This window comes from Trichosurus vulpecula, chromosome 5 (assembly GCF_011100635.1).
Source record: "Trichosurus vulpecula isolate mTriVul1 chromosome 5, mTriVul1.pri, whole genome shotgun sequence".
NCBI lineage: Eukaryota > Metazoa > Chordata > Mammalia > Diprotodontia > Phalangeridae > Trichosurus > Trichosurus vulpecula.
In genome coordinates this window covers 18,856,267-18,869,711 of record NC_050577.1, presented here as the reverse complement: position 1 = coordinate 18,869,711, position 13,445 = coordinate 18,856,267, and the positions used below count along the sequence as shown (strand labels likewise).

Sequence of the window (13,445 nt, the reverse complement as noted above, 5' to 3'; positions counted from 1 at the left end):
GTGTGTGTGTTTACCCATTTATTTTAATGCTTACAAGAAATCCCTGTAGATAATGGCTTTTGGGGTAAGAATAGAATACTTTTTTCCAAGTCCCATCTTTTTTTTAGAATTTATTTTTTATTTTTAGTTTACAGCACTCAGTTCCACAAGTTTTTGAGTTCCAAATTTTCTGTCCCTCCCTCTCCTCTTCCCTCCCCCCAGAATAATTTTTAAAACTATCCTAGAGTTAAGATATAGATACACAAACATATACATATATGTATGTATGTGTATCAGTGGGAGTAGGGATGGAGTATTCAGGGGCTCTTTGGGCTGCCCTAAGAGAAGAATGGACCACAGATTTTTTAGACCATTATCAGTCATAGGACCACAGATCTAGAATTTGGAAGCTCTGTAGTCTAAAGCCTGAAGAAGGCAGATTTGATCTGTCCCAGGTCACATAGAGAGGAAGCAGCAGAGCTGGGATTTGAACCTGGGTCCTCTCTCTCCCTATCCCACAGATTTCCATTGCAGCCCAGAATGGAGGCTGTCTATGAGGAAAGAATGCAGCCAGAATGTCAAACTCTGCCTCTCTTTCCCCACCTAGCTTTGCTACCTATTAGCTGTGTGACTTTGGACAAGTGCTTTCCCTTCTTGGGTCCTCAGTTTCACCCTCAAAACTGTAAAATATGACCCCTTGATCCCTTCCAGGGATCCCTGTGTTTGATTCCTGTGTTGGGAGAGCTGAGTAGGGCCCCTCAGAGAGCACCAAAGGGCAGGCGTCAGCCTGTTTAGAAGAAGAGCTCAGACAGCCTTCCTTCCACATGTGCCAAAGTGGGGGACGTTTATCTCTGATGAAAGCAGTTCACACCGGGCTAGGTTTGTTCTGCTCAGCTCCTGAAGGCAGAGCTGGTAGAGTGGCTAATTTAGGCTGGACATCCAGAAAAAAACTCCTACCAATTGGAGCCAAACAGAAGTGGAACGGGGATACTTTAAGAGGCTGTGCCCCCTCTTTGGAGGTTTGAGCAGAAGCTCCATGACTGTTTCTGAGGCAAAAAAAGAAAAACATCTTTTTTCCGGCACAGGTTGGACTCATGGCCACCACTTTCCATTCTGAAATTCTGAATATTCAGAAGACTTTCATCACCTTTATTCACTAGATGTATATCATGTGCCAGGTGCTATGCTAAGTGCTGACATATAAAGACAAAAAAGTAATAGTCTTGCCCTCAAGGAGCTTGCATTCTCCTGGGAGGGAATAACATATCCACATGTAAGCAAATACAAAATGTATTGAAAGTAAATGGAGTCATGTGAGGGAGCAATGATAGCAGAAAGGCCCCCCTGCGGGAGGTGGTTCTCAGACTAAGCCTTGAGAGGAGCTAAGGTTTCAAGGAATAAGGTGATCCCCTCAGTGGTAAAGGACTGTCCGTATTGGGGCTTCCAGAGAATCCTTGTTGGGTATTTCAATAATTAGGGAAAAGGCAAATTCTGTTCTTAAATTTGACAATGAAGACAGCTGATGTAGGAACATACGCAAGACTGTCGGCTACCTTGAGTGCTGCAGGTGGAGGCGGGGGGGGGGGGGGGGGGGGGAGGGAAGGAGGGTGGCTAATTTTCAGTCAGAATTTAGAGAGTTAGTTACCATGGGAAACGGATCACCTAAAATGCTGGGGTCAGGACAACTGAGAAACGGGAAGACCAGATCTCCACCCTTTCCTTGCCCCTGGGCTACTCTACAGCTTTGTATTTCATGGTGGAGAATGTTGGGTGTTTGGTAATGAGGAAAATGACTTCCAAATCTAAACTATGATGAGAAATCACATTTCTAGACCATCTTAAGGCAAACAAAGCCCTTCTCCCAGACCTCCCTGAGGAGGACGGTAATGATAAAAATAATGATAATAATAAATAACATTTCTATATGTTTGGCACTTCCAGGTTGGCAAAGCATGTTACAAATATTATCTCATTTTATCCACATAATAACCCTAGGAGTCAGGAGTTATATTTGTTCCTATTTTACACATGAGGAAACTGAGGCTCAGAGAGAGGAATCATAGACCTGGAGGTCCCATAGCGGGTAAGTGCCAGGGCCGGGATCTGAGCCGAGGCTGATTATCTTTCCGTTGCACTCTACGGCCCCTTAGCCCCTGAGTGACAGACCAGCGTTAGTGTCAGTTCCATCTCTCCATCCTGACCCATTAGATTGTGAGCTCCTCATTTAAAAAAAGTATTTATTTTTAGTTTTCAACATTCACTCCTGTAAGTTTAAAATTTCCTCCGCCTCCCTCCCCTCCCCCCTCCCAAGACAGAGTGCAATCTGATACAGGCTCCACATATATATTCTTATCAAACATTTCCACATTAGTCATGTTGTGAAGAAGAATTAGAATGAATGGGAAGAACCATGAGAGGGAAAAAACAAAACAAAACGAGAGCAAATAGTCTGCTTTGATCTGCATTCAGACTCCATAGTTCTTTCTCTGGATGTGGATAGCACTCTCCATCATGAGCCTTTTGCAATTGTCTTAGATCATTTCATTGCTGAGAAGAGCTAAGTCTCTCAAAGTTAGTCATCCAGCACTGTGGCTGTTACTGTGTACAACGTTCTCCTGGTTCTGCTCACTTCACTTAGCATCAGTTCATGTACCATATTTCCCCATGTATAAGACACACCTTAATTTGGGGGCCCGAAATTTGAAAAAAAATGTATTACACAAAATTATTGAACTCAGGTTTTATTCATCTGCTTATAGCTTTCAGGCATCTTTTGGGCAAGTCTGATGCATGTATACATGCTTAGTCCATTCCATTTCATGAACCTGAAGCACCAGTTGTGTCCTCCTTTGAAATCAGTAACTTCTTTTTCATCAGCAATTCTTCTCACCTCATGCTGAACCATCTTTGTGGACACAGGAACTCCAATTGCCCTTTGCTCTTCAATCCATATCTTCAATTCCCTTTCTAAATCAGGCCATTTTGCTGACTTGCCTCTCATGGCCTTCTTCTGCCATGGCATTTTCAGTAGGGTTTCTTCTTCCTGTAGCCAGTCTTGGATTGTTTTCACAATTGGAGGAGGACCAAACTTACGTTCAGCTGCACGATTTCCATTCACTTTTGCAAACTGGATCACTTTTAACTTGAATTCAGCGCTGTACAAAACTCTTTTCTGAGCCATTTCTGGGCAGAATGTGGCAAAACGTAACCTAATATACAGGTAACAAATGCAAAACAACAAGCACAAGGACAACAAGCGTGAAAAAGCAGGAAATGCAAGTAAAAAAAACTACAACAATGAGCGCAAAAATAAGCGTGAAAAAGCGGGAAACACAAGTAAAAAAATCTACATCCACTGTATAAGATGTGCCCAGTTTTTAGACCCCAAATTTTTCTGAAAGAGGTATGTCTTATATATGGGGAAATACAGTAAGTCTTTCCAGGTTTTTCTGAAGTCTGCCTGCTCATCATTTCTTATAGCACAATAGTATTCCATTACATTCATATACCACAACTTGTTTAATGGGTATCCCCTCAATTTCCAGTTCTTGGCCACCACAAAAAGAGCTGCTCTAAATATCTCTGTACATGTGGGTCCTTTTCCCATTTTTATGATCCTTTTGGGATACAGCCCTAGAAGTGGTATCGCTGGGTCAAAGGGTATGCAAATTTTATAGCCCTTTGGGCATAGTTCCAAATTGCTTTCTAGAATGATTGGATCAGTTCACAGCTCCACCAATAATGAATTGGTGTTTCCATTTTCCCACATCTTCTCCAGCATTTACAGTTTTCCTGTTTTGTCATGTTAGCCATTTTGATAGTGTTATTTGATACCTCAGAGTTCTTTTGATTTGCATTTCCCTAATCAATAGTGATTTAGAACATTTTTTCATGTATAGATAGCTTTAATTTCTTCCTCTGAAAACTGCCTGTTCATATCCTTTGACCATTTATCAATTGGAAAATGACTTGTATTCTTATAAATTTGACTCAGTTCTCTATATATTTTAGAAATGAGGCCTTTATCAGAGATGCTCGTTGTAAAAATTCTTTCCCAATTTTCTGCTTCTTTCCTAGTCTTGGTTGCATTGGCTTTGCTTGTGCAAAAACTTTTCAACTTAATGTAATCAAAATTATTCATTTTGCATTTCATAATGTTCTTTGTCTCTGGTCATAAATTCTTCCATTCTCAATAAATCTGACAGGTAAACTATTCCTTACTCTCCTAATTTGCTTATAGTATCAGCCTTTATATATAAATCATGTACCCATTTGGACTTTATTTTGTTATATGGTGTAAGATGTTGGCTGAGTTCCTCATTTTTACCTTGCTTTGTATGCCCAGCACTTAGCCCAGCACATAGTAGGTGCTTAATAAGTGTTTGTGAGTTGTTGACCAATTTACTACTGCCACGACTGCTCATTTCTTTCCTCCCTAATTGCCTTCTATTTCTTTGTATTTATTCCATATATGTGTATGTATATACTTGTGGTCTCCCTCATTACAGTGTAAGGTCCTTGAGAGAACAGGGGTTGTTTCATTCTTGTCTATCACCTCAGAGTACCTGACAAACAGCTGGCACTTAATCAATGCTTGTATTGTTGACTGACTCACTGCTGCTATTACTGCTCACATCCTTCCTCCTGAACTACTCTGTATTTATTCTTTTTATCTTTATTCCGCTTATATGTATGTATACACTTTTGGTCTCCCTTGTTAAGAGTGGAAGCTCCTTAAGAATAAGGATTGTTTCACTCTTTGTGTCTGTATCCCCAGAGCCCAACACAGTGCTTGGTACGTAGTAGGTGCTTAAAAAATGTTTGTTGATCACTACTAATCACTCTGCCTTTCTGTAGTGCTTTGAGATCTACAAAATGCTTTCCCTCACAACAACTGCATGAAATAGGACAGGGAAAATTCTATTATTCCCATTTTATAGGTGAGAAAACTGAGGCAAAGAGCTGCACCTCACCATCAGAAAGCTTTGAGCCTTGGCTTGTCTAGATCAAAACCACCCAGGGAAGTAAGATGCTGTCCCTACTGGGGAGGGGGGAAGGAAAGGGAAGGGATAGGAAGAGCAGTCTGTGTTCTGTAGCCTGCTCCCCCAGGCTCATCTGTTTATGTTGACTTAGACTCACCTATTCCCACAGAGGCATGGGGTGTGATAGACAGAGGGTGGGATCTGGAGCCCATGAGAGCTGAGTTCAAATCTAGCCTCAGACACTTATTAACTGTGTGACCCCAGACAAGTCACTTAACCTCTGTTTGTCTCAGTTTCCTCAAATGCAAAGTGAAGATAATAGTAGCAGCACTTCCCTCTCAGGGTCGCTGTGAGGGTCAAATGAAATCATATTTGTAAAGCACTTAGCACAGTAGGTGCTAAATAGAGCCCATAGCACACAGTAGGTGCTATATAAATGCTCATTCCCTTCTTTGTTCTCTTTTCCTTTAGATGGTATCAAGAAAGATGAATGATGACACCTTTACTTGCTTGTCATACTCCTAAACTTTGTAAAAGGTCTCATGCGACAAAGGCCACATCCTGTGGAATCACATGACAGTATGAAAAGAGTCCTGTCTCTGTCTCTATCTCTGTCTCTCTCCATCTCTCTCTCCCTGTCTATCTCTGTCTCTTTGTGTCTCTATACATACATACATATGTGTGTATACATACATATATGTGCATATATATATGTATATATATAATCTACACACATATGTTTGGGTCCATGTTATACTAGACTGACGTCTGAAGTGCCTTTTAGCTGCGAGATTCTGCAGTTATCAGAGGCCTTCTTTGGGTTCCCCAGTTTGTTTTACCTGTACTTATACGCATCTATATTTAAAAGCACAAGACGTTGGACGTAAGGACCCCTTTGGATCCGTGGTCTTGGTAGGGAGGTACCCCTGGGTGTTCAGAGGCTATGCCAGCAGAGCACGCATTCCAGTGGGTGCCACCAAGCTGGACCCCAGCGATGGACTGGCTGGCTGTTGGCCCTTCTCAGTTCAGAGGGGCTCCTCATGTGGTGATGGATTGGGGGGGCGGGGTAATAGTCACATTCTGTTTACTTACTTGTACTTGGCTCATCCCTCAGTGGACTCAAGTTCCTTCCCAGTAGGGACAGCACCTCACTCATCTTGGCATCTTCAGCAAAGCCTGGCATAAGGTCCTCAATTTATACTTGTTGAACTGACCCCAAACCAACCAACATTTATTGAGTGCCTACTACATGGCAGGCACAAAGATAGAACAGAAACCCATGAGACCAGGGCCATCCAAACCAGAGGAATTCGTGGTCTCCATTAGAAGAATCCAATGGCAATGATCATTTTTTTAAACTGAGGCACACAGAGAAGTGTCTCATAGACTGTCCTCTAGACTCAGCATCTCCGCATGTTCCAATAGAGGAGGAAGAGTAAGGGCCAGCTTCAGGTTTATCCTCGGGATTAAATCCTTGAGCAACATCTCTCTTAGCGCAGTCTGATTTGCGAGCATTTACTGCCTGCTATAAATTAGAAGCCCCCAGCAATGGATTTTATGACTTCAGGTAGCGTGAGCACAGCTTTCTAAATGTAACTGAAACTGTGAATTCCCTTTAGCAACTACTTGGGATCACAGGAAGTGGAAATGAAGAAGCCCTTCGGCTTGGATGGTCATTTTGTATTTCTCCTCTTCCTTATGGGCATGGCCCGTGAGGATGGAAGAGGATTTTTACGACAGCCTGTGCCTGTTACCTGTGCCAGCCCCTTTCGTCTCCCCTTTGACCCAACATCAAAGGCATCCCTCTTTCCTCAGATCAGTACGTGGGAAAGCAGCTCGCTCCATTGTGGAGCAGAAATGCCCAAAGGCAAAGAATTCACAGGACTTAAAACACCCCCCACTTTTCCTCTGCCAGCTTAGAAACAAATGTTCCCCAGGATATGAAGCAGATTCCTTCCAACTAAGATATCTTGTAAACTGGATCAAGGGCTGGGCTTTGAGTTGGGAAGAACTGGATTCAAATCCTACTTCACACATTAAGTCGTACAATGACAAGTGGGCAAATCGCTTCACCTTCTCTGAGAATCATCTGTAAAATGGGAATCTGTCATAAGGACAGCATCTACCTCACAGAGTGGTTGTGGGGATCAAATGAGAGCATGTGTAAAGCACTTTGCAACCCTTAAAATGCCATATAAATGAGAATTCACATAATTCCTCTGGGCTTCATTAACCAGCTTCTTCATTAACCAACAAAGACAGTCAAATCAATCAAAAAAAGCCAGTATATCAAAGTGATTTAAAACTCATTAAAAAAAGAAAGAAAAAAGAAGAGAAAATAGTCCATGAAAAGCTGGAAATTTATAGTTTAGACCCACCACCAAAAAAATAGTGGAAATTGTAGTCTTTGAAATTGGAGACTTGGAATTTAATTTTTTTCATCTGTTATAATCCTTTATTAATTGAATTTTAGTTTTCAACATTCACTTCCATAAGATTTTGAGTTCTAAATTTTCTTCCCCTCCCTCCCTGCCTCCCCAAGAGAGTATACAATCTGATATAGGTTCTACATATACATTCTTACTAAACATGATTTCACCTTAGTCATGTTGTAAAGAAGAATTGGAACCAATGAGAGGAACCACGAGAAAGAAGACAAAACAAAACAAAACAAAAGAGAACAAATAGTATGTTTCGATCTGCATTCAGACTCCGTAGTTCTTTCTCTGGATGTGGACAGCATTTTCCATCATGAGTCTTTTGGACTTGTCTTAGATCCTTGCGTTGCTGAGAAGAGCTAAGTCTATCAGAGTCAGTCATCGCACAATGCGGCTGTTACGGCGCACAATGTTCTCCTGGTTCTGCTGGAATTTAGTTTTTTCTTAAAGAAAGCATGGCCTTCTGTGTAATGTGTGAACCCAACACTTATCAATGTATTTCTTCCAGTGACACATACAGATCCCAATCCACCCGTTTGTGACCATCCTGTCAGACCCTTGTCCATATCCTCTGGCAGATCCACCAGAGGAGTCCCAGCTTCCGCTCCTCTAGATACTACCTGGATGTGAATGGTGCCTGGTGGCTAGCCAACAATTATCCCTTGCTCTTGTTATGTAACTAATCCATGACTTTTTCTCAATCTTATATTTCTTTCTCTGATGACATTTTTTAGACCATTTCACCAATTCTTCACTTGTAATGTTCTTGCTCCATGTGTACCTCTCCATCGCCCTTTGGATGATCAACTTTAATTCATTGGAGATGCTAGTAGTCCACAGTCACATCCATATACCACTATAAATCCAAAAAAGAAAAACTGTATTTTTTGGTCCAAAAACATGCCTCCTTTTCATGATGTTGCTTAGAATGAATCAAGGCTCTGCTCTGAAGACAGCAAAGTTTGGCTGAATCACCAATTCCTGTCATCAAATCCAATGACCTTTTCTTAGCTCTTGTCACCTTGACTTCTCTGCGGCATAGATATCTCTAACCACACCTTTTTTTTAATAATCTCTTCTTACTTGGCTTCAAAGACCCTACACCCACCTGGTTCTCTTCCTACCTCTCTAATGGCACCTTCCTTTCTCTTTTGCTGGTTCCTCTTCTTCCTGTCTTTAGTGTTCTTTCCCCAAAGTCTTCTTTCTCTTCCTCTCCTCCCTTGTCCTTCAGGCCTCTTAGATCTCCCTTCAGGCCATTCTTGTTGTCAATTCAACTTTAATAGCATTGATCAAGCACCTACAGCTTCCAGCCACAGGTGAGAGTTGGGTGGAAGGAAAGTATGGGAGAGAAGAGGTATTAGACTGGCTACCAAACTGAAGGTCTACAGAGCTATGGTGCTGACCTCATTATTGTATGTCTGTGAAACCAGAACAGTCTACCAGTGCCATGCCAGGAAACTGAATCGCTTCCATTTGAATTGTCTTAGGAAGATTCTGAAGATCACCTGGCAGGATAAGATACCAAACACCGAGGTCCTTACTCAAACTAAACTGCCAAGCATTCAAACTCTGCTTCAGAGAGCACAAGTCTGATGGGCTGGCCACATTGTTCAAATGCAAAAGACTTTTATGGAGAACTCACTCAGGGCAAGCATTCACATGGTAGTCAGAAGAAATGATACAAGGACACTCTCAAGGTCTGTCTCAAGAACTTTGGAATTGATTGTGTGACATGGGAGACACTGGCACAGGACCGCTCAGCACGGCATGCCCGCATCAGAGAAGATGCTGTGCTCTATGAGCGAAGCAGAATCGAAACAGCTCAAATGCAGGATGCGCAAATTTAGAGTATCGACCCCAAACATTCCATGGACTATTTGTGGTAGAGCATTCTGAGCTTATATTGTGGATCTGATCAGCCATAATCGGACACATTGAAACTTGACTGTATCATAGTGATGCCATTTTGGTCCTCTTTGAGAACAAAGGACAACAACCAGCCAACAGCTGCCAGCAGGCACAGTGCCAGCACTGTGCTAAGTTTACAAAGACAGGAAGGAAAATCTCTGTCTTCATGGAGCTTACTTATATGCTATTGGAGAGAAATACCACGTCTACAAATGAGTAAAATTTAAGAATATGAAAAAAATACAAAATGATTTTTGAGGCACTAACAAGTAGGGAATGGAGAAAGGCTTCTTATAGAAGGTGGCATTTGACATAAGCTTTAAAAGGATCTAGGAAGTGCAAGAGGTGGAGATGAGGAGGAAGAACACCATGTATATGAGAGGCAAAGGCTCACAGGTAGGAAATGAGATGGCATTTATAAAGAATAGCAAATGTGCCTGGACTCACATTTGCACTGTTGCAGTAGCTACTCATGGGTCTACCTGCTTCAAGTTTCTCTCCACTTCAATCCATTTCAGCCACCAAAATGATTTTCCTAATGCATAGGGCCAACCACATCATTCTCCTACTCAGTTAACTTTGGTGACTTCCCATCATCTCCAGGATCAAATACAAAATCCTCTGCTTGACTGTCAAAGCCCTTCATAGCCCAATTTCTCTTACCTTTCCAGTCTTCTTACACCTTACTCCCCACCACCACCTGTGCTTTGGTCCAGTGAGATAGGCCTCCTTGCAGTTCCCTGAACAAAGACACTCCATCTCTTGGCTCTGGCTTTCCTTCCTTAACTCTACCTACTGACTTCCCCAACTTCCTTTAAGTCTTAGTGTAAATCCTGTCTTTTCCAGGAAGCCTTTCCCAACCTCTCATTCTAAGGTCTTCCATCCGCTAATTATTTATCCTATGTATAGTTTTTTGGTAGAAGTTTGTTGGTTTGTTTTTACCCCTATTAGATTTTGAGCTACTTCAGGCCATGGACTGTCTTTTGCTTCCTTTTGTATCCCCAGTGCTTAACACAGTGCCTGGCACATAGTAGGCACTTACTAAATGTTTATTTACTGATTGAAGTATTGTCAGGCCAGGCCAGATTGTCTGGAATATACAGTGCGCGCGAGCATGTGTGTGTGTGTGTGTGTGTGTGTGTGTGTGTGTGTGGTGATATAAAATCAGACTAGAAAGATGGACTGGAACCAGATTGTGAAGGGCTTTTGATACCAAATAGAGGAATTTGTAGTTTGTCCTGAGAGCCATAGCATCTTCTTAAGTGGGAAAGTGACATGGCCAAGCCTGTTCTTTAGGAATCCCAATCTTATTTCTGCAGAAAGAAGGTGTTAGACTCTGCCGCCAGCACTGTTCTGTTTTATAAGACTGGTTTTTCTGTTTTATCAGGTTCTATTTTTGCTCCTCAGTGTCTTGCCAGAAATATCAAGCTGTAGAATGTCCCTGGCAAGGGGTAGAATATGGATACCCGTCAGCAGGTGAAAGGACTCGAGCCACTTTCTCCATGGCTGGTGGCCCGAGAAGATGAACAGAGGGGGAAGCTGTTACAGATGGATACTGTTGAACAAAGATACTGTTACAGTACCTTTGCTTGGCCAAGAGAGGCCACAGGAGGCTAGAGAAATTCACTTCACAGGGATATGGCTGCTCAGCACTTATCAAGGCTCAGCTGTGGAGCTGTGAGTCCCAGCCCCAAATTCTCTGCCCACCCCCAACTCCTCCCTAGCAACACTCACTTTGGTGTGTCCCAAAGTGAAGGAAGGAGGCCAGATGTAAAGGTTCGCTGTCAAAGCATTATGGCAACCCCATGGATGCATTGCCATTTCCCAGGGCTCCCTCACTGTGGTCAAGAGTCATCCTAAGGAAAAATGTCCAGTAAAAATACTGCCCTCTGGCAGCTGTCCCTCTTGACAAACCACCCATGTGAATAGGCAAGTCCTTAAAGGGAAGCCCCTCAGGTAGGTGGTGACCCTGGGTCCTCTGGCTCCAAACACAATTAAGCCACACTGCCTCTGACCCTGTCCCTCCTACTTACTGACCATGGTCAAGTCACTTCATCTCTCTGGGCCTCAATTTTTCCATCTGTAAGATGGGAGGGTTGTACTAGCTAACCTCTTCAGTTCCCTCCAAATCTAAGTGCTATGATCCTAGATTAACCTCAGATCGACAAGCATTTTCCTCAAGACTTAGCTCCAGGCTACCTCCTACGTGAAGCATTTCCTGATCCGCCCCCCCCCCCCCACCTACTAACTGCCCTTCCTCCCCAAATGACCTTGTATCCATTTTGTATATAATCTATAAATACTGACAAGCAGTACCCTCCTCTCCATTAGAATAGAAGCTGCCTCAGACTTTGCCCACTTCTGTTTCTCCATCCCCAGTACTTAGCAGGGGCCCGATAAGTACTTAATAGAAGGCTTGTTGATTGATTATAAAGTACCTGATACGTTCAGGTGCTGTGCCGGATCCTTCGTTACAAAGATCAAAATGAAACAGCTTTGTCCGCAAAGAGTTTATATTGTATCAGAGAAAAATAACTTGCTGGCAGACCCACAAATGTAACCAATGGCCCTAAAGATTGGGGCTTACGTGAACTGGTTCTAATCTTAGAGACTGACCGCCTTTCTCCCCAAAATGCATATCCTCTTTGCCTCATGTGACCCTACCACAAGTTTATTCTGGGAAATAGCCAAATAAAGTTTGTGCCCAGACATCTAGGACTATGTGAGTAATAAGGTCCTCAGGTTCCTGTACAAGCACTGAAGGTAGCATAGCAAATACGATTGGGCAAGAACAGCATTTATTTCATTCCATAGAAAAGACCAAAGGACTCATAAATGTCCATAAAGGGATTCAGAAAACATGCAATCTCTTCTAGAACTTTTTCCAGAATCTCGGAAGTGAAAAAAAAATAATAAAGTGGAATTTTAGAATCACAGGACTTCAGAGTTAGAAGGAACCTAACTGGCTATCATATTCCTAACAGAAGAATATTCTCTTCAACATACTCAGGCTTTGTTTAAAGGCCTCCAATGATGAGTACACTTCCAACCCAACTATAACTTGACATTATTATTTTTTATGCTTAATTTTCATTTTTAATTACAACTGTACAACAGACCATTTTATTCTTGCATCTTTTCAATGGTTTCTTCTTTATATTTGCCCTTCTCCTTTCCAACCTGTCGGGATTTGGCTTTACGTTCAAGAATCTTTTTGCGATCTTTGTCCGGTTTTAATCTGGTGATAACTACCTTTCGAGGGTGAATTCCCGCATGGACAGTGGTGCCATTAGCTTTTTCTCGTTGCACACGTTCAATGTAGATGACGTATTTCTTTCTGCAAATCTGGACTACCTTGCCAATTTGTTGACCTTTGTAGTGCCCACGAACCACCTGGACCTTGTCGTCCTTCCGGATGGGCATCGAGCGGACGTTGTATTTCTGCCTAAGCTCCTTGGACAGCGGGACCACATGATCTTGCGCCGGATGTGCGAGGGCGCGTTGAAGTGCCTCTTGCGGTTCTTGCTTCGGTCTGAGGTGACGAACGGATTGAACTTCATTTTGGCTAAAAAAAGGTGGGGGGGGGGGGCAAAAGGAGGGAAATAAAGACTCCGTCTACGGCTCTTTCACGTTCTTCCAACACCCCATGGGGCAGGTAATACTCTCCCCGCGACACTGGGGAAGGAGCTGGCCTCTGCACCGGGTGGGGTCTTTATCTCAGAAGGCAGCGAGAGCAGGACTCCCCTCCCACCCCCATCCCCCTCGCGCGACGGGCGAGCGGTGGCCGGAGCGGCCGGCCGCCGGCAGGAAGTAAAGAGAAGACAGACCTTGACATTATTATTTTTAAGAACTGATATCTACTTATCTCTAGCACAAATCGTTTAGTTAAGGAGGATGTACTTTTAGTTTCCCAAAGGCTTGAGAGTTTGGTTCTGAGAGTAAAACATCTGAGCAGAATGGAGGAGACATCTCTGTAGTTTTGGAAATCCTGGCAAACTTCAGACAATGGTGCATAACCATGGCAACTGGCTTGGAGATGTACTAGGAAATCCCAGGCAGCTAATAAGGTCCCCTTCTGTTGAACGAACAGTACTGTCGGCTTTATTGGCTAATCAGATGTCCACACTGTGATGCCAAA

The 13,445-nt window shown here is 42.8% G+C and overlaps 1 pseudogene; it reads right to left on the bottom strand.

The window, feature by feature from the left end:
• Positions 1–12,416: 12,416 nt before the first annotated feature.
• Positions 12,417–12,867, bottom strand: LOC118851847 (annotated as a pseudogene).
• Between the last annotated feature and the right edge of the window lie 578 nt (positions 12,868–13,445).